Source organism: Misgurnus anguillicaudatus, chromosome 19 (genome assembly GCF_027580225.2).
Source record: "Misgurnus anguillicaudatus chromosome 19, ASM2758022v2, whole genome shotgun sequence".
NCBI lineage: Eukaryota > Metazoa > Chordata > Actinopteri > Cypriniformes > Cobitidae > Misgurnus > Misgurnus anguillicaudatus.
The window spans coordinates 50,622,654-50,641,203 of NC_073355.2; the positions used below are offsets into that span (position 1 = coordinate 50,622,654).

General features: G+C 39.9%; 3 protein-coding genes and 1 long non-coding RNA gene across 4 annotated transcripts in view; 1 reads left to right on the top strand and 3 right to left on the bottom strand.

Annotated features, from left to right (window-relative positions):
- Positions 1-18,550, bottom strand: part of LOC129422851 (uncharacterized) — a 469,570-nt gene that overhangs the window by 160,681 nt on the left and 290,339 nt on the right. The gene's annotated exons all lie outside the window — the stretch shown is intronic.
- LOC129422214 (uncharacterized) overlaps positions 1-18,550 on the bottom strand; it is a 240,539-nt gene that overhangs the window by 82,504 nt on the left and 139,485 nt on the right. The gene's annotated exons all lie outside the window — the stretch shown is intronic.
- Positions 1-18,550, top strand: part of LOC129422142 (uncharacterized) — a 104,441-nt gene that overhangs the window by 49,551 nt on the left and 36,340 nt on the right. The window lies entirely within an intron of this gene.
- LOC141350797 (uncharacterized) lies at positions 3,702-4,504 on the bottom strand. Its single transcript, XR_012358912.1, has 2 exons — positions 4,204-4,504; positions 3,702-3,747 (listed from the first exon to the last, which is right to left on the bottom strand). It is a non-coding gene; the product is annotated as an uncharacterized lncRNA (long non-coding RNA).

Sequence of the window (18,550 nt, forward strand, 5' to 3'; positions counted from 1 at the left end):
ATAAGTGCACTGGAAATAGATTCATCAAGTCCAACACAATATACATAGCCAAGGGTTGTTAGTATTTTTTTTTGTTGAGATATGTAGAGATAAAGAGTAAAGTAAATAGAGAAAGAGATAAAGAGAAAGGTAACCAAAGAAAGATAGTAAATCTGTTATTAGGAAGTGAGGTAATGGCGGAATTTATTGACTTTGTTTACGAAGACTTCGCTTTTGGGATTCCCCCACCTTGTGGCACTTTAAGTGTTTCTGGTCATAAATGACCTGCCTACAGAAAATAGTTTATTCTTCTGTCTTGTTCAGTAAATGCATTAGATGCATGCATCATTTACATGAGTTCACACAAAGTTTTGTCATTTTGTCACAGCGTTTTTTTATTTTGGTTTGTTCTTAAATGGGTAAATTTAACGACTTGGATTTGTTAGGCACAATTGTAACATAAATTTCTGTGTTTTGTGATCTTCCACCTTCACTTTAAATGGCCGATCATTTTTGACCGGGATCACCACAACAAGTGTGACTCTGTGCCATTTTGTGCAAAATGAAAGCAAATTTCCCAATTCAACATTAAATTAGACTAGTGTGATCAACACTGTATTTAATATTGCCAAAATTATTCACAGATAGGGTTGCAAAGGGGTGGAAAGTTTACAATATATTTTCAGAAACTTTCTTTTGGAACTTAATCTGGGGAATTTTGGAAATATTCCAAATTGCAATATAATACAAACTTAATAGGAATTTATAAGAATTATTTGGAAATCTAGGAAATTGATATCATACTATATCAAATACAAACACAAATAAACATATTGTTTGGTCTTAAGCAGACAGCAAGATAATACAATTATTAAAAATGACGTCTTGACTGATTTATTGAAAGTAGAACTTTAATTGATTCTTTTATTAAGAAACACAAAGCATAATAAACATTATTATAGTAATTATAATAGTGCCAGCTTACATTTGAGATTTAGTGGCTAGCTAACTACTGTATCAACACATTTTGGTATTTGCTAAAACCATAATACCGTAGATTTATCCATATTTATCCAAGTTTATCATCAAAACCTACATGACTTGATGTAATTCTTTTTAAATTTTTGTGCGTGTGTGTGTGTGTGTGTGTGTGGTCATTTTTAGTCACTTTCTTTTTAATTATCTTACCTAAATGCAGGGCTGGCTCAACCCCTTCGGTTGCCCTATAGGCGAGATTGAGTTTTGCCACACACAAAAAAGCTCTTATAGTCAGTCACTCCAATAAGCAAATATGACTTTAATGATACACTCTAGGGTTGTGACAATTAATCTGTCAAATGCTCGTTTTCTCAATTAATGAATTTGAATGAATTACGGTGAAATGCAGCCACATCCAAAAGCCAGGGGGCGCTCTCGCTTTGAAACACCATTTGTGCCACAGAAGAAGTAGCATTACTAACACTATTCCAGGAAATATCTAGAGGCATATTTATATCGCTGTTCTTCAGATGGTTTCAGGTATTTTCATGATAATAAAGAATATTTTAAATGATTGTGTTTGACGAGTGTTGCTTTTTTAAATGCACGTTATAAACGAGTCAAACTTGTAGTGATTTTAGATTGATAAGGACTTCCTAATGATCACGGAGCCGTAGTACATGCACAAGCTGTGCATGAAACACTGAATCGGAGCCTTACGATTCAGAATCGATTTTAGACAGGTCTTTTAATGGGAACGCGATGCATCGATGCACATCCCTAATAAACTCTAATAAATTACACATACAAAAATGCTACAAATAAGGTTAAAAGATAAATAAAAAATTATGACTCAAACAATGGATGAACAAAAAATGCTGTTATGGATACTGTACGTACCACTATCAAATGAATTCAAATCTCAAATAATAAAAGCAGTTGTTTCTGGCATTTCGATTCACCTTCAAAATTATTTTATTTTTTTTAATTTAACTGTTCTGCTTCTATACGTAAAACCTAGGTTAAAGTAAAGCAGCCTATCTCAGTCCTCCATTGGGTACATTAACATCACATAACGTATCTAATATATATATATATTTGGGGTGGCACGGTTCACAAAATCCTCGGTTCGGTTCGTATCACGGTTCTATGGTCACGGTTCTCGGTTCAGTACGGTTCTTGTTGTTATTTTTTTAACACTCCAGAAATGTATTATCTTATTAATGTATTAATTATCCATATTTTAGGATACAGTATTAAAAAAAAGTTATATCATGTAATCATGCACAAACTGAGTTTGACTTTAAGCACATTATTGGGAACATCCCTGAGGAACGCCAGGCGAGATTTTGACACAACATGCTTTTCAACATGCTTTTCATTTATTTGGCAAAAAAGAGAATATGTATTGCCATCTACATGAACTTTGTGTGCATTTTTAGCACACAAAGATAACTTGCATTTATCAAAATGCCAACTTCAGTGTAGCTTTAAGATTTCTCACTGAGAGGCTGCTTAAATACTGCAGAGAGAATACGTGAACGAGAGAGAAACATAACGTTTACACCTGTAATATTTAAATCCGTCTCTTTTGTCCACTTTTGACCATTTCTGTCCTGATTACTTTAAGGGGCAGTTTATGAAATAAGATCGCGCAACTTTCACATGCTAGCAAAATGAAACTACGCGGAAATCAGCCGCTTTCGTTTTATCAACGAAAGGCTAAAAATAGCGCTAAATACGAAAAGACGTAAAACAGTGTTCAATACCTCAGATTAGATAAATGGTCGGAGAGAAGGCTGTTGCGTGTGGCTGTATCTATATTGTTTTATTTCCGCTGTCATCATAGGTAACATGAAATAAAAAATGTTTCCACACACCAAACTTATACGACACTGGCGCATCCTCCAACTGCGGGCAGACTTCTTTTTCTCTCCCTCTTGCCATTTCTACACGTAACATGACGGGCAGCACAGCACTCACTCTCCACACCAGTCACCTCTTCTTTCGCGCTATTCGCGAAAGGGGAACACGCTTTCTGAGGTCACATACAGGGCACGAGGCTACATACATTGTGCATGCCATGAACCGTTGAACCGTACGACACACACGCGCTCCGAACCGAGACAAGCGAACCGAACGGTTCGGATTTTTTTCATAAATATATATATATATATATATATATATATATATATATATATATATATATATATATATATGTGTTTCCCATACATAGGTTTTACTTGGGCGCTGCGCCCAGGTAAACTGCGACCCGCCCAGGTAAAAAAAATCACTTTACAATTTCCGTATTTTCTGAACTCGACTGGATGACCCGTGTTTTGGAGAGAGCGAGAGAGAGAGAGAGAGAGCGCGCGCGCGAGAGATAGAAAGGTGGGGGACGGGTGACCGCGTGAAGATGATGCACGCGTCATAAACTCATCATCCAGCGCGGCAAACTGGATCAACTGCAGCACATACTGAGGTAACTGAACTACACTGCGACCAAAATGGTCGCATATGCTTATGTGCATATGTGTTTATAGCATCCAAGTTGGCTTCATTTTGCGTGCAAGCACGTTGTGTCTCTCCCGTTGAGTGTCCTTTCACGTGCTCTCTGTTTCTCAATGAATTGGGTGCGACGCGAAGCAACCTCAGTGAAAAATTGCTATTCACTATTTCTTTTCTGATTCGGATTTATTGAACAGCTGCAGGATGTCCGGTTAGAACATTAGGTCTCACACCAGTCTGTACTTATTGATTATTTATTCTTAATGGCATGTATGTGTGGTTCTGTAAACATAAACAAGATACAAATATAAATAAGCATAAGTATACATTCACAGATCTATAAACAGTATTTAAATCTTATAAGCATATTAAATGTCACATAAAAGAAACAAATATAAACTAAGGTACATGAATACAACATTATTCACTGGCTATTTAATAGTACTGCCCGCGATATATTGCACGTTAACAGCGCAGACTGACAAGGCCGGGCATGTTCCAAGACACATTGTAATGGTATCATATATAATGATATAACACAAGAGCACCCTTAATTACTTTCTAATAAACAACCCAGTATGATTATATAGCATTAAAACAAGATATTTAAGGGAAATTATACAATAATATGCAAACCAATTATTATTATTATGCATTCGATCGTAATGCCGCGATCGCACTCTTATTTATCTCTTAACCATATATTAATCACTAATATGCAGAAAATAGCCTACTTACAATCAGTTGCACGCACACACAATCCACAAAGTCCGTTAATCATGATATTTCTAACTAAATTAACTGTAATTAACTATCTACAGCGTATCTTTGCAGCCTCACTCGCTGATAACTGTTTTGCATAACTTCACCGCAACTTTGGATCAGTCCAACTCGCGAATAGAGGCAGGGGAGTTTGGAAGAGTCCACTTTGAGGGGTGTCCTTTTTTACAGCCGCCCCCAAATTCGTAATATGAATTTGAACAATGAGAAAGGCCTTGATAATTAATGAAAGGTCACTCTGGCTATTGAGGTAGGCTGATGATTTTAGGTTGCCGGCCTTATGTATGTTCTGCCTTTCACTTTGATTTCAGCTGATCTGACCCGATTATCCTTTCCTGGATAGACCTGTGTAATTCTTCCGACAGGCCAAAGCGCATGTGGTAGCTGCTGGTCAACAATCATAACAGTTTCACCTACTTGTAAATTGTCCTTCTCTGACATCCATTTCTGTCTGGTTTGTAGGCTAGGTAGGTAGTTACGAATGAATTGCATCCAAAAGTGATCAGCTAGCACCTGACTATGCCTCCACCTCCGTTTGCTCAAGAGTTTGGCATCCTGGTATATCACTTGTGGAAGTGAGGCATCTCGCCGCCCCATCAACAAGATATTTGGTGTAACTGGATCTGGGTCTGCGATGTCTGAAGATGTGTACCCAATAGGTTTTGCATTGAGTATACCCTCTATTTCAATAAGAACAGTCCGCAACACTTCTTCAGTGACTGTCTGTGCTCCGAGGGTTACTTGCAGGGCTGTTTTCAGAGATCGAATTTCCCGTTCCCAGCATCCACCGAAATGTGGTGCGTGGGGTGGATTGAATGTGAACTTAATCTGTTGGCTTGAACCTGGAGCTCGGGTTGAAGAGCTGCAAAGGTTTCCCTGAGTTCCCTTTCCCCACCTTTAAAATTTGTTCCTTGATCTGAAAGGATTTCGAAGGGTTTGCCTCGCCGAGCAATGAAGCGACGAAGGGCCATAAGGAATGAATCACTGTCTATACTAGTGAGGAGATCAATATGAACTGGGCGGGTGGTCATACATTTGAAAATTATCCCCCAACGTTTTTCATTTCTGCGTCCTATCTTTATGAGATAAGGACCAAAGCAATCTATCCCCGTAGAATAGAAAACTGGCTGGTGGATTCTTAACCTGGCTGGCGGAAGGTCTGCCATTCTGGGGGGATGCGGTTTAGCTCGCCATTTCTGGCAATCAGTGCATTGGCGTTGATGTTGTCTGATTGCTGCTCGTCCTCTTATTACCCAGTATTTCCTCCTGAGTTCTGAAAAAACTCTCTCTGGTCCAGGGTGATGCAGACGATCATCATAGTCTTTGATAATCAGCTTGGTAAGTGGGTGATGTGGATCAATGACAATGGGGTGAATGTTATCCTCTGCTAATGGACTGATCTGTCTGAGACGACCACCAACACGAATGAGATTGGTGCTGTTATCCAGTTCTGGGGCTAGACACAGCAGTCGACTACTGCATGGCAGTGGTTTAGCAGATTTTAAGTGCAACACCTCATCTGGGAATGATTCTTCCTGGATCTGACGGAGGGCTGTGAGCTCAGCCTCTTTATAATCTTCCGCAGTAGCAATTGTGGGGGAGCCATTGTTCGAGGATTCTATGAGTGCTTTTAGGTAGTCTGAGAAGGTGCCAAATTTATGTGGATCTGGTAGTGACAGAGCAGAAGTTACAAGTCCACAGAAGGTTAGCTTTTTTAGCTCACTATCTTCTGTTACATGGGCTAATGGTGGCATCTCTGGCCAGCTGGCTGATGTCTGTCTGAGGAATGCTGGGCCTTGATTCCATCTGCTATCTTTGATGAGATCAGAGAGAGACTTTCCTCTTGTAATGGCATCTGCTGGATTGTCACTCGACTGAATGTAATGCCAGGTATCAGATTCAGTCAACTCCTGAATCTCTCCCACTCTGGTCCCCACAAAAACCTTAAAGCGGCAAGAATCTGATAAAATCCAGGTCAGCACTGTAGTGGAGTCAGACCACAATGTAATGCTATAAAGTGGTAACGTAAGCTCTGTTTTCAGGACTTTAGCGAGCTGGGCTCCTGTGAGTGCTGCACACAGTTCAAGACGTGGAATGCTCTGTTGTTTCTTGGGGGCAACGCGAGACGTGGCTGTTACAAAGGCCACCTCTACTTTACCTTGAGGGTTCTCTGTTCTTAAGTAAGCCACAGAGCCATAGGCTTTCTCTGAGGCATCACAAAAAATGTGAAGTTGTCTCATACTTGTGGGGCAGTCTAGTTCCTTACTGCAATAGCAGCGGGGCAACTTGATATCCTGTAGGTCTTCCAATTCACTCTCCCAATGATTCCAAGAATTTAGCAAGTCCTCTGGCAGTCGTGGATCATCCCAATCTCTCCTCTTGTCCCATAACCTTTGTACTATCACCTTAGCTCGAGTGGTAAATGGTATAAGGTAGCCAAGGGGGTCATATTGCCGAGCAAGAATCTGGTAAATGGTTCGCATTGTGGGCACTTGACGGTCAGGTTTGCGTTGTTTATAGGAGAGGGTGTCTGAATGGCAGGTCCAATGAAGGCCGAGAGTTGATTCCTGTGCATCTTGATGACCTTCACTGATCCAGAGGATGCTGTTCTGAGACTGAATATCGGCTGGCAGATGGCTGATAACTGAAGGGTCATTGCTAGCCCACTGTCGTAGCTCAAAGCCACCAGATGTCAGGAGACTGCAGAGTTTGTCGACTAGATTCCTGGCCATGTCAGGGGAAGCAAAGCTCTGAAGACAATTGTCAACGTAAAATGACTTCTCCACTGAGATCCGTGTGTCCTCTCCAGGTTGGCTATGGTCAATAACATGCTTTTGTAAAGCAAACGAGGCGCAGCACGGACTGCAGGTTGTCCCGAAAGGCAGGACTTGCCATTCATAGACATCAGGTTTCCTTTCCTTTTGCATATCTCTCCAGATATATCTCAGCAGTGGTTTATCCTTTGGCAAAAGGCGTACCTGATGGAACATGCCACGGATGTCACTACTGATGGCAACAGAGTGTTCCCGGAAACGTAGAAGGACTGCCAGAAGTGACGGACCAAGCGTAGGACCAGGTAATAAGAGCTCGTTCAGATTGTGCCCCTGGTATGAAAATGAACAGTTAAAGACTACCCTGTACTTCCCATTATGCTGCACTATGTGGTGCGGGATGTACCAAGCTTCTTTTGTTCCTTCCACCTGCTCCTCACTTAGTTTGATGACATACCCAGCTTTCTCTAGCTTGTTCAGTTCCTCTTGGTATGCTGTAGCCAGATTAGGGTCCCTTTCTAGCCGTTTCTCGGTTCCCCTCAGGTGTGGCAAGACGGCTTCCTTATGTGCGTAGAGAATAGGCATATTCTTGACACGGAGCAGAGGAGTAGCATATCGCTGAACACCATTAATATTCACCCTCACAGTGTTTTCTTGAAGAAGCTGAATGGACTCTTTGTCTTGGCGTGATCTGGTGATCACCTTTTCACTTTGGTAGGGTAGAACATCCATTTGCCACAATCTTTCCACATTTGCATAAAGGTCATTGATGGGTCTCAATGAGGTGAAGAAGCATTGTTCAGAGGAAAGATGACTGCTTAACTCTTGCGTTGGACCCTGCAGGGTCCATCCTAGACGTGTTCTCACTGCTGCCGGACCACCAGGAGGCCCCAGTTTCACTGGTTGTATAGGTGTAATAAGGTGGGGGCAATCAGAGCCAATGAAAAGCACATGATGTACCTTATCCAGCTGTTCTAGTGGTAACTCAGCAAGATGCTTGAACTTCCTTTGCAGGACGCTGACTGGGTGAGTATGTTCTGCCAGGCCGAGTACTTTGGCTGTAAAGGCGTTACGGATCTTGTAGGCTTTATTGGGGTTAACAGTTGGGGACACAGTAAAGGTCACTGCCGCCCCATGAATGACCTGAGTATCCTGTCTCACTGTGCGAAGCACAAGGTCTTCGGGCTCTCCTACAAGTCCCAACTGCTCCACTGCATCATGTAGAATGATGGTCCGCTCTGACCCATCGTCCAACACTGCATAAGCCTCTATTGTTCTGTTACCATTCCTGATCAGAACCTTGATCACTTTGAGCAGCACTTTACTGCTGGATGTGAGGCGGTCAACATACAAAACTGCACTAGAATTAACTGTACTCTGCTGAGGTGGCTTGACTTGCTCATTTACATCATGCAGAACTAACAGGTGCTTCCTGTTACATGTTGAGCAAAAGGTCTTCAAGGTGCAGTTAGCTGCTTGATGTCCACGACCACAACGCCAGCATCGGTTCTTTGTCTTTATCCAGTCAATCTTCATGTCTTTGTTGAGAAGCTTGAAATTATCACAGCTATTCAAATAATGCTTGTTGTTGTCACAGTATGGACAAAAAGCTTTCACCTTCTCTGTGCTGACTGAAGCTGGTTTAGACGTAGCAGAGGACGTAAACGTGGACGATGGCTTTTCAGTCCCAAGGAGAATAGTAGTTGGTCTACGAGGCTGCTTAGGCTCTCTTTTCACCTCTCTGATGCGTGCCGAAGAATCCTGCTTTGAATGACAAGTATACTGGCTACTGTCCTCCTGTACTTGAAGCTCGTATTCCAGCCAATCAGCAAAGTCAAGCAGTGTGGGAATAGCAACTTGGAGAGAATGAATGTACTGCTTAAAACTAGACCTGAGGTCATGAGGCAGTTTACTTAGTAGGCAAGACACATGTGATCCACATTCCAGCTCTATTCTACCTTTGTGGCCCAGCTGCTGCACCATGCTGACAAGCGAACGCACCTGCAGCCCAAACATCCTGAAGCTTCCGACATCTCCACTCCGTATGTTAGGTCCATCCATAAGCTCAGCGATTCGTTGCAGTGCTAATTGGTGAGGTTGACCATACATTTTAATCAGAGCTCTCATAGTATTTGTGAAAGGAAACTTCGAATTGCTATACGAGTCCGCCACCAGAAGAGCCTCCTCCAGTTTCAGATGGTCTGTCAGGATTTGAAACTTAAAGTGTTCTGTGGCATCGTCAGGTAGGATGTTATCTAACGCAATTCTCAGCCTTGAGAACTCCCTAGGGTCAGGAGACATCAGAAAGGGTATGGTAGGGGTTGGACCTCTGTAGGTTTTCTCAGGGGTAGATGAGGGTAAAGGATGCTCTGTACTGTGTTTGGTGTGATCTGATTTCCTCTGATCCTGTGATGGGACCATAAACTCAGACAGCCGAGGTGGCAGGGAATATGGAAGAGAGTCTTGATACCTGAACTGTGGTGAGTCGCTGTTCTGTGCTCTAAAGGGATGTCTCTCATGTGACGAGGAGGAAATATTCATATTTCTCAGATGTGCAGTCAGCTCTGAGCTTTCATCTGGTCCAGTTGGGCACAGCTGTCTTTTAGCAGTAGAAGACGGCAGTCTTGAGCGTGGGGCTGGTATAGGATGGTTTAACTCTGGTGTCTGAATGTGCGCTGCTCGAACGTGAGAGCTTGGAAATGGCTGGGGTAAAATGACTGATTCAGGAGGGGTTCTCCGCTCAGATTTCAGGCTTTGAATCTCTTGAAAGAGTGCAACGTTCTGTTGACGCATCTCTTGGACTGCCGAAAAGATTTCAGGGAGCTGGCTAGCTTGTCGTTGCAAGGTTGCGTTCTCTCGCTTCATCTCCTCTAACATGGCTGTAATCTCTGGTATCTGTTGCACTTGTCGTTTTAATGCAGCATTCTCCTCTCTCAGTCTTTCAGATGTACTGTCCCACTGGTCCTTTAATATCCATCCTGAGCACTCTGATGCTTGGCTGAGTGGTGAAGTGGATCTGGAATGATCCACAGTACTTGGTGGGTAATCATCTTGTACATCATGGTAGCTAGGTGAATGTGGCTGCTGTCGATGAGGCTTAGGTATGCTGATTTCGTAGTCTGCAAGGTAATGTGGGAGGCTAACTTGTCTCCTTGGTCGCACAGCAGGGGGTTCTCTTTCTGGGTGAGACATAACTGCAGCAGATCACTCATCCGGCTCGAAGGACCATGTAAAATTGCTATTCACTATTTCTTTTCTGATTCGGATTTATTGAACAGCTGCAGGATGTCCGGTTAGAACATTAGGTCTCACACCAGTCTGTACTTATTGATTATTTATTCTTAATGGCATGTATGTGTGGTTCTGTAAACATAAACAAGATACAAATATAAATAAGCATAAGTATACATTCACAGATCTATAAACAGTATTTAAATCTTATAAGAAGCATATTAAATGTCACATAAAAGAAACAAATATAAACTAAGGTACATGAATACAACATTATTCACTGGCTATTTTAATACTGCCCGCGATATATTACACGTTAACAGCGCAGACTGACAAGCCCGGGCATGTTCCAAGACACATTGTAATGGTATCATATATAACGATATAACACAAGAGCACCCTTAATTACTTTCTAATAAACAACCCAGTATGATTATATAGCATTAAAACAAGATATTTAAGGGAAATTATACAATAATATGCAAACCAATTATTATTATTATGCATTCGATCGTAATGCCGCGATCGCACTCTTATTTATCTCTTAACCATATATTAATCACTAATATGCAGAAAATAGCCTACTTACAATCAGTTGCACGCACACACAATCCACAAAGTCCATTAATCATGATATTTCTAACTAAATTAACTGTAATTAACTATCTACAGCGCATCTTTGCAGCCTCACTCGCTGATAACTGTTTTGCATAACTTCACCGCAACTTTGGATCAGTCCAACTCGCGAATAGAGGCAGGGGAGTTTGGAAGAGTCCACTTTGAGGGGTGTCCTTTTTTACACTCAGTGTCACATTTTATCCTTTCATGTTTCTGAACTTGAGCAGAGTTTTACCATTAGAGCTCTTTCTTCACTGAGGACGCGGGACCCGTACGGTTCCGGGTTTATATTTTAAATGGTCAGCCGGGTCGGTCCTAGTTCATTACTTCGGGTCCCAAGTCTGATTAATATTGTGTGTAAAACCCGAGTCGATCGGAGAACGGCCGCTAGCGCAAAGCTCGAGTGCTGTTTCAGCGTGCATCCGGTTTCTTTGGCGATAACAGCTGGCTCTTGTCACGACCACGCGCCGCCTCATTTTTTCTTTATCCCATTTTTTTATAATCTTACAATTAATAGACCATATCTTTACTAAAATCTAAACAGTTTGCAAAGAGATTGTAGCAAAAAGCAGTGCTAATACTGAATGAGCAAAGCTCTAGCTGACTCAGGATATAAAAAACGCAAAGCTGTAATGTAAAGTCTGTCATCGGGACAGCAAGTAGACTTTTAAAACTGAAATAATGAGTGGATTAAGCTTTTTTAATCGGCAAAAGAGAAATAGAAAGCAGAAGCAGTAAAAGTGCCTAACTAATAGAAATTATTAACATTATAGCATCAGTCACATTTATAATCTATAGACCTGCACTGTCTATTAATATACTGTACATAGTATTGTATTATATTGAGTTTGATAAAAGGGGTCATCAAATTGCTTCATATATCAGTGCAAAAACATAAAGTGTTTTCGTGGTGCTTTAACAAACAGTGTCAGCTTTGTTTATGGCAAAGAAAGTTTGGGGTGGTTAGATTAATGAACTATGTGAAATTAATATTAATGTTTAATAAATCAAAGTATTGTGTTGTGTCACACATTCTTAGTTCTTTGTCACATGTATAGTAGACCATTTTTTGTCGGTGGATATAATGATTGCCCTTTTCACGAGCTACCACCACAAGTAAATTTCAGATCTGTGGGAAACACTGTATATATATATATATATATATATATATATATATCGTTGTGTAAGATGCAAATTATCCAACCTTTATAAGCCAAATAATACACCTAATTTTATATGTATTTCTTCTGAGCAATATAAACCTGTGGTTTGTTATTTTATACTCCTTTTACTATGTTAAACTCTTTGTTAATTAATACGCCTAGAGTTGCTTTGATGTAAAGTATTGTAATCATTGAGTTAGGAGTATATGCATGACAGCTCTTAAATTGCATGTTTAACAAAGTGACACACATATGGTTTTGTATTTACTAGTTTATTAAGAGTAGAGAGATTGATGCATGTATTAGATAGAACAAAGCTTAAGGGATATATTACAGTTTAAAGCATGATTTAAAGACCTGTCTTTGTGGGAGAAAGCGCAGAGGAGTTCAGAGAAGAACGACAAAGAGACTTCGTCATATATTTAAGATATTAGGGGACTTTCCCTGTAGACGTAAGGATCAAAGGCGTGCCATGAGGCCCTGAATATGATTCCTGGAATTCGGACCTGATACCATGCCTATAAATTGAGGCTGGTGCAGAACTTAGGCAGATCTGGAGACCGCGCAGCATCCAGCATCTTCGTTATCTGACAGCCTGAAATCTTGTGTGCTCTAGACTTAATACTTTTTAGACTTTGTATTTTTGTTTTATTACTTTTAGCTAATTTGGTATTTTGTTTCTTTTTCTTTTAATTCGGCGAAACTTAACGTAATCGCAACTAGCTAAATTGTATTAATAAATTTGATAAAAGACAAGAAGTGTGCTTGCGTGAACTTAGCTCAAATAATCAACCACGGGAAAGTCTTCTGACAATTATGTGAGTATAATCTAATCTGTCGAATTCTACCTTATTTAAGGTAATGTGGGCTAGGTATACTTAGGGAAGTAATTGTTAGATTTGACTGTCCTTGCCTACCCTAAATAGAAAGAATAGGCAAAAGGTACACATTTTCGTACCATAAAACAAAATATGTTATTTTCTTTGCCATTACTGAGCATAGCCATGAACAATCTCCTAGAATCATTTCAGTCCGGATTCAGATCAGGTCATAGTACTGAAACTGCTAGTCCGGGTTACAAATGATCTTCTCATTTCTGCTGTTATGGGTGTCTGTAGCATTTTAGTACTGTTTGACATCGCTGCTGCATTTGACACAATATCTCATGCTGTCCTTCTTGAAAGATTGTCTGCATGGCTACGAATCTCTGGTACTGTGTTTGAATGGTTTACATCTTATCTCACATATCGATTTCAGTTTGTGTCTTTGGGGGAAAACAAATCTTTACCAACACTAGTCCAGCAGGGTGTCCCACAAGGGTTGGTGCTTGGTCCCATCTTATTCAACATCTATATGCTGCCTCTGGGTGACATAATTCATAAGTTTGGGTTAGGGTTTCATTGTTGTGCTGAAGATACGCAGATCTATATCAGCATGCACCCTAATCCAAACCTTGCAGTCACAGCCCTTAGCACCTGCTTGAATGAGATAAAAGCCTGGATGCATGAGATTTTTCTTAAGCTCAACCAGGCAAAAACAGAACTTATTTTTGTCGGCAAGCCAACATCTTTACTCAGGCTTAACATTTCTCATCTGATTACTGTCAATGACTTTGGTAAACCGTCTTCTCAAGTGCACAATCTTGGCCTTATTTTCAACCCTGAACTTATGTTCGATGCTCATATTAAGAAGGTCTCAAAAACGGCATTCTTCCATCTGACAAATATTGCTACAGGGTTCCCGCGGGGTCTTAAAAAGTCTGAAATTTAGAAAGTTAAATTACAGGCCATAAAAAGTCTTAAAAACGGCCAGATTTTCATCCTAGGTCTTAAATTTAATTAACCCAAGTCTTAAATTTCTTACCTCCATTTATTCCCGAAAAAAATTGTCAGAAAAAATATAAAATGGTAATTTAAAATGCTGTAGAACTAATCAGTGACGGAGGAAGAAAGTATTTGATGGGTGGGCCTCTAAAAAGAAAAGTTCTGCACTTCGCGTGTCACTGAATGTCACTTCAATCCAGTTTTTAATTATAATTTTTTAAAGAGGATACGAATATAGGCTATTATAAACCACGCAATTCATGCCATAAGCTATATTTCAGATGTTGTGATCTGATTGTATACTGTAGGTTTGGCGAGAAACAAACCTTAACTGCAGTTTTTTATAAGCAAAAATATTTTCTGTGTTAATTTAACCAACTAGCCCGTGGCTTACCTGCGAAAAATCAACACTGCTTTATTGAAAATCAACATAAACAGTCGGGCCGTCGAGTCCCGAGCCACCAACAAGAAGTCAACTTTAGTGTTACACAGTTTTCACTTAGGCATATGCAGCCTACAAATGCGACCTCTGGAGGCTACAGCCTTCGGATTTTGAAACGGCCTTGTTAGCAACACACAACAAACCACGGACAGCCTTTTAATGGTAAATTTCCTTTTCATTTAATTATTGTGTAATTAGAGAGGCGAATAAATGAGATGGTGGTATAGTGTATATTTATGCATATAACGTATGGGTGGAGAAAGTGTAAAACAGGTTAACAAGGCACATATCAGCAGCTGACCATACTGATCTTCCCATATTAGTAAATTTTATTTGTCAAAAAAAAGATATAATAAAAATATAATGTTTTGAGAATTTCTGAGATCATTGTGTCGCATTGGTCTTAAATTTCACTCATAATGGTCTTAAAAAGGTCTTAAAAAGTCTTAAATTTGACATGGTGAAACCTGCAGCAACCCTGCGCTAGATTACGACCATCTCTATAGCTGCCAGATTGTAGCCTCATCCAACCAGACTCTCATACATTCATTTAATTTGTACAGAGAGTCTGGCCACGCTCCATTGGAAAGGGTTAGTTCCGTTAACGAGGGTCCTCTGTTGAAGTTTAAAACTATTCGATCTGCCCAGAGTCACTCTGAATCTGCCATAACCAATCGCTAACGTTTGGTCGTGACTTATGTTACTCAGTCTGGAGCACGACCTCAACATCATCGTTCTTAGCCACCCCCCTCTGTTCGCTGATTGGACCTGCGATCGGAGAAAACGAAACTCTACACAGCAGTCCCAGACGTTGTTCTGAAGCTAAATGACAATTAAGCGGAAGCACATAGGAGGGCGAAGCCAGGTTACTACTTTTGTGCCTTGGTCTCCCAAATCGGTCCATTGAAAAATTACAATAAATACAAAATTCAGCTGCTCAGTTATTGACACATACAACTACTTGTCAACATATTACTCCAGTACTCTTTGATTTACATTGGCTGCTGATACAAGCATGTTTAGAATTTAAAACATTGGTTCTAACATATAAAGCTATTCACGAAACAGCCCCTGCTTACCTTTGCAGTTTGGTCACTGCTCTTACTCCAGCTCGCTCTCTGCACTCTTCCAGGTCATGCATCCTCCAGCAGCCTCGATATAAAATAAAGTCTATAGGTGGTCGAGCATTCTCAGTCGCAGCACCACATTTATGGAATGCTCTAACACCGGAAATTAGAGACTCTACAACATTGGATTGTTTTAAGAGGTGTTTAAAGACACACCATTTTAGAACTGCTTACTGTAATTGAATGTATTTATTTTACTGTATTTTTAGAACTGTTTTTGTAATTAAAGGTATTTTAGTGTATTCCATTGTATGTTCTCTCTGTATGTTGTAGCGCTTTAAGTCTAAGAAAAGCGTGCTAGAAATGAAATGTATTATTATTATTATAGACAGGAGCTTGATAAAAATGCTTATTTTATAATTTCTTATGGAACTTATCTGTTTTTGCAAATCAACTCTTTGTGTATTATAATATATAATACATGTTTTTTAAATAATATATATAAATAATATATAAAAACATTATAATACTTTATTATGATACATGTATATTAAAAATATTATTCTTTTATTTGCTCTGAGACACATCAAACTTGCAACACTGTATTTGCGTCCAGTGGTAGACTGAACAGAGGCATAAAACTCCCGCAATGTCTCATTTAAAAGAGAAGCAGAGATGATCTCGAAATCACAGTTGTTCTGTCTTTGGCGCAAAAAGTCACTGAAAGTGTTAACTGCCCATTTAGTCATCTGTTTCGTATTAACTTAATCCTTGTCGTAGACTTTAAAGAAAAGACGCACACAGGTAACGCTCTCTCTCTCTCTCTCTCTGGTCCTTCTCTTTAAGTTCTCTGTCACTGTCTTTTAATAATGAATTTAAATAAATGTGATAATTCATTCAAATAAAAGCAATCCGATGGCTCTACATTTTTTAACTAATCAGCCGTAACTTAAGAAAATACCCGTCACACCAGTTACAGCTTTAACTTGTTTTTAACTTGGCAAATAACTGTGGTATCAGTGGAATAATCCACGGCTAGCCATGCATTAAAATCCTTTATAAAACGGTTGGTTCCAATCCTTGATTCTGATTGGTCAATAGGTGTGCTTTATTCATGATAAAACACTGCTATGACCGCTTCACCCAACGGTTCTATTTAATATCACTGCGCCCTTAGCAACACCCTTAGCAACACATAAACATATAATGAGACAAAGTCTGAGAGCGGTTTGTTGTTTTTGTTTGAGCTTTCATGTTGTTTTTCGCAGTCGGGGACTGTTTTTTCTAGCGGAGGGAGTGCTTTTGTTGGTTTGGCTTCATGAAGGTTGCACTGGTGTTTTTTTTGCTTTGATGTTGTGTGGTAACCGTTTTATAAAAGCGATAGGGTACTCGAGGCAAGTGCTGTGTCGTGAATAAGTAACGGCCGTTACTTATTCACGATACAGCACAGCCTCTCGTACCTTATTGCTTACTTAATGCATGCATGGCTAGCCGTGGATTATCCCTTGCATAACTTAGTGATACATGTTGTTTCAGGTTGGAGCTTAAAGCTGTAGTCTACGATGTTGAAAATCGGTTTTAAAAAACTCATCCCGCCCCTCTGTGCTACCTGATCCCTCCCACCGGGAAACGACCTAAACAACGTCACTCAGTCAAGCTGTGATCACCGGTAGTAAACATCGGAACAGAGATTTACCTAGCAGTAAACACATAAAGCTTTGAAGGAATGAACAATTACAAGTATGATTGTAATTGACGCTATTTACTTTCACAACAACGTTTGGCATACGTTTCCCCTCCTGAGCCTCGTTTCCCCTGGTGCTACCTAGCGCACATTAATTGCACAATAATTATTAGTTAGTATTGCTAAGGTATTGAGTAATTCTTATAGCAGCACACAGCGCATCTTGCTCAAATTCCGATCGGCTCGAACAGAAACCCGCTAACGTTAGGCCTATTGAAATATATTCAAGCACTTCAAGAAATGACTTATAATATAATAATATAATGACTTATTATAATTACTTTGATCCGTGATACGCGATGCTAAACGGCTGACATTCCAATACCGATTGGCAGCATGCATGTTGTCAGACTGATAAAAAGATATTTATGTAACACCTCACACAATCTTTGTAAATATAATTATTTTGACTCGTGATACGCGATGCTGAAAGGCTAACATTCCAAAGCCGACCGGCAGTATGAGCATGCTGTCAGACTGATAAAAAGATATTTATGTAACACCTCACTAGGGCTGTTAAAATTGCTCAAAAGTGACGTTCGAATATTCTCCCTAAAAAACCCACGAATATTCAAACTATTCACTATAATATCTTTTCAACGACGTTAACAACGTTTAACGACGCATTACATCAATAACAGGACTAATTAATATAAAGAGACATAACTACTTCTATAATCTAATTTTAAACATATTTGACAACATATATTACATACACAAAACAAGTAAATCAAGAGACATCAAAGTGATATGCTACCTAAGTTACATTGCTTGACAAAACTCCCTGAAGCCTGCTCCATACACGACACTGATCAGTCTCATGTCCTTACAAATGAACAAAATTAATTTCTCTGTTATCACCTCTTGTCGTGTTGCAGACAAATAGCTTGTGGCGGGCGATGCAAAGTAAGTGTTATAAGACGTGACTGTTTAGCTGGAGTTCCACACATTGTGGTCTCGTACACACTGCAAACTTTCAGGAGTGACAACCGCATTTAAATGTGAAAATGTGATGATTGACACGGAAATTACCATAGCAACGGTCTGCCGTCTCACGTGCTTATCACTCACAGCTTTGATGAAAATGATTTAACAGCATTATGTTTTGCAATAAACCTCCGTCGTGTCGTTGTGTATTGTAGGTATTTGTGAGGCTGTGCGCGCTCTTGCAGTGTTGCCAGGTCCTCGTCTTTTTTGTACTCGCATACCATTTTAGCGCTTAACCGTTTATGGCTTTTGGCTCATGAAGCGATCAAGTTTTTGGTGTTGTTAAAATATGAAGGTGCCAGTCCCAATATTTTGATCTTTGAGGTCAAGCGTTTGGATTTATTTTGGTTTATTATTGGATTTTTCTTGTTCGCTGTTTTTTAGTGCAAGATCTGGCAACACTGAGCAGCAAACGCTTGTGCCTCTGTCATTCTCTGTACCGCGCATACAGAAGAGTTT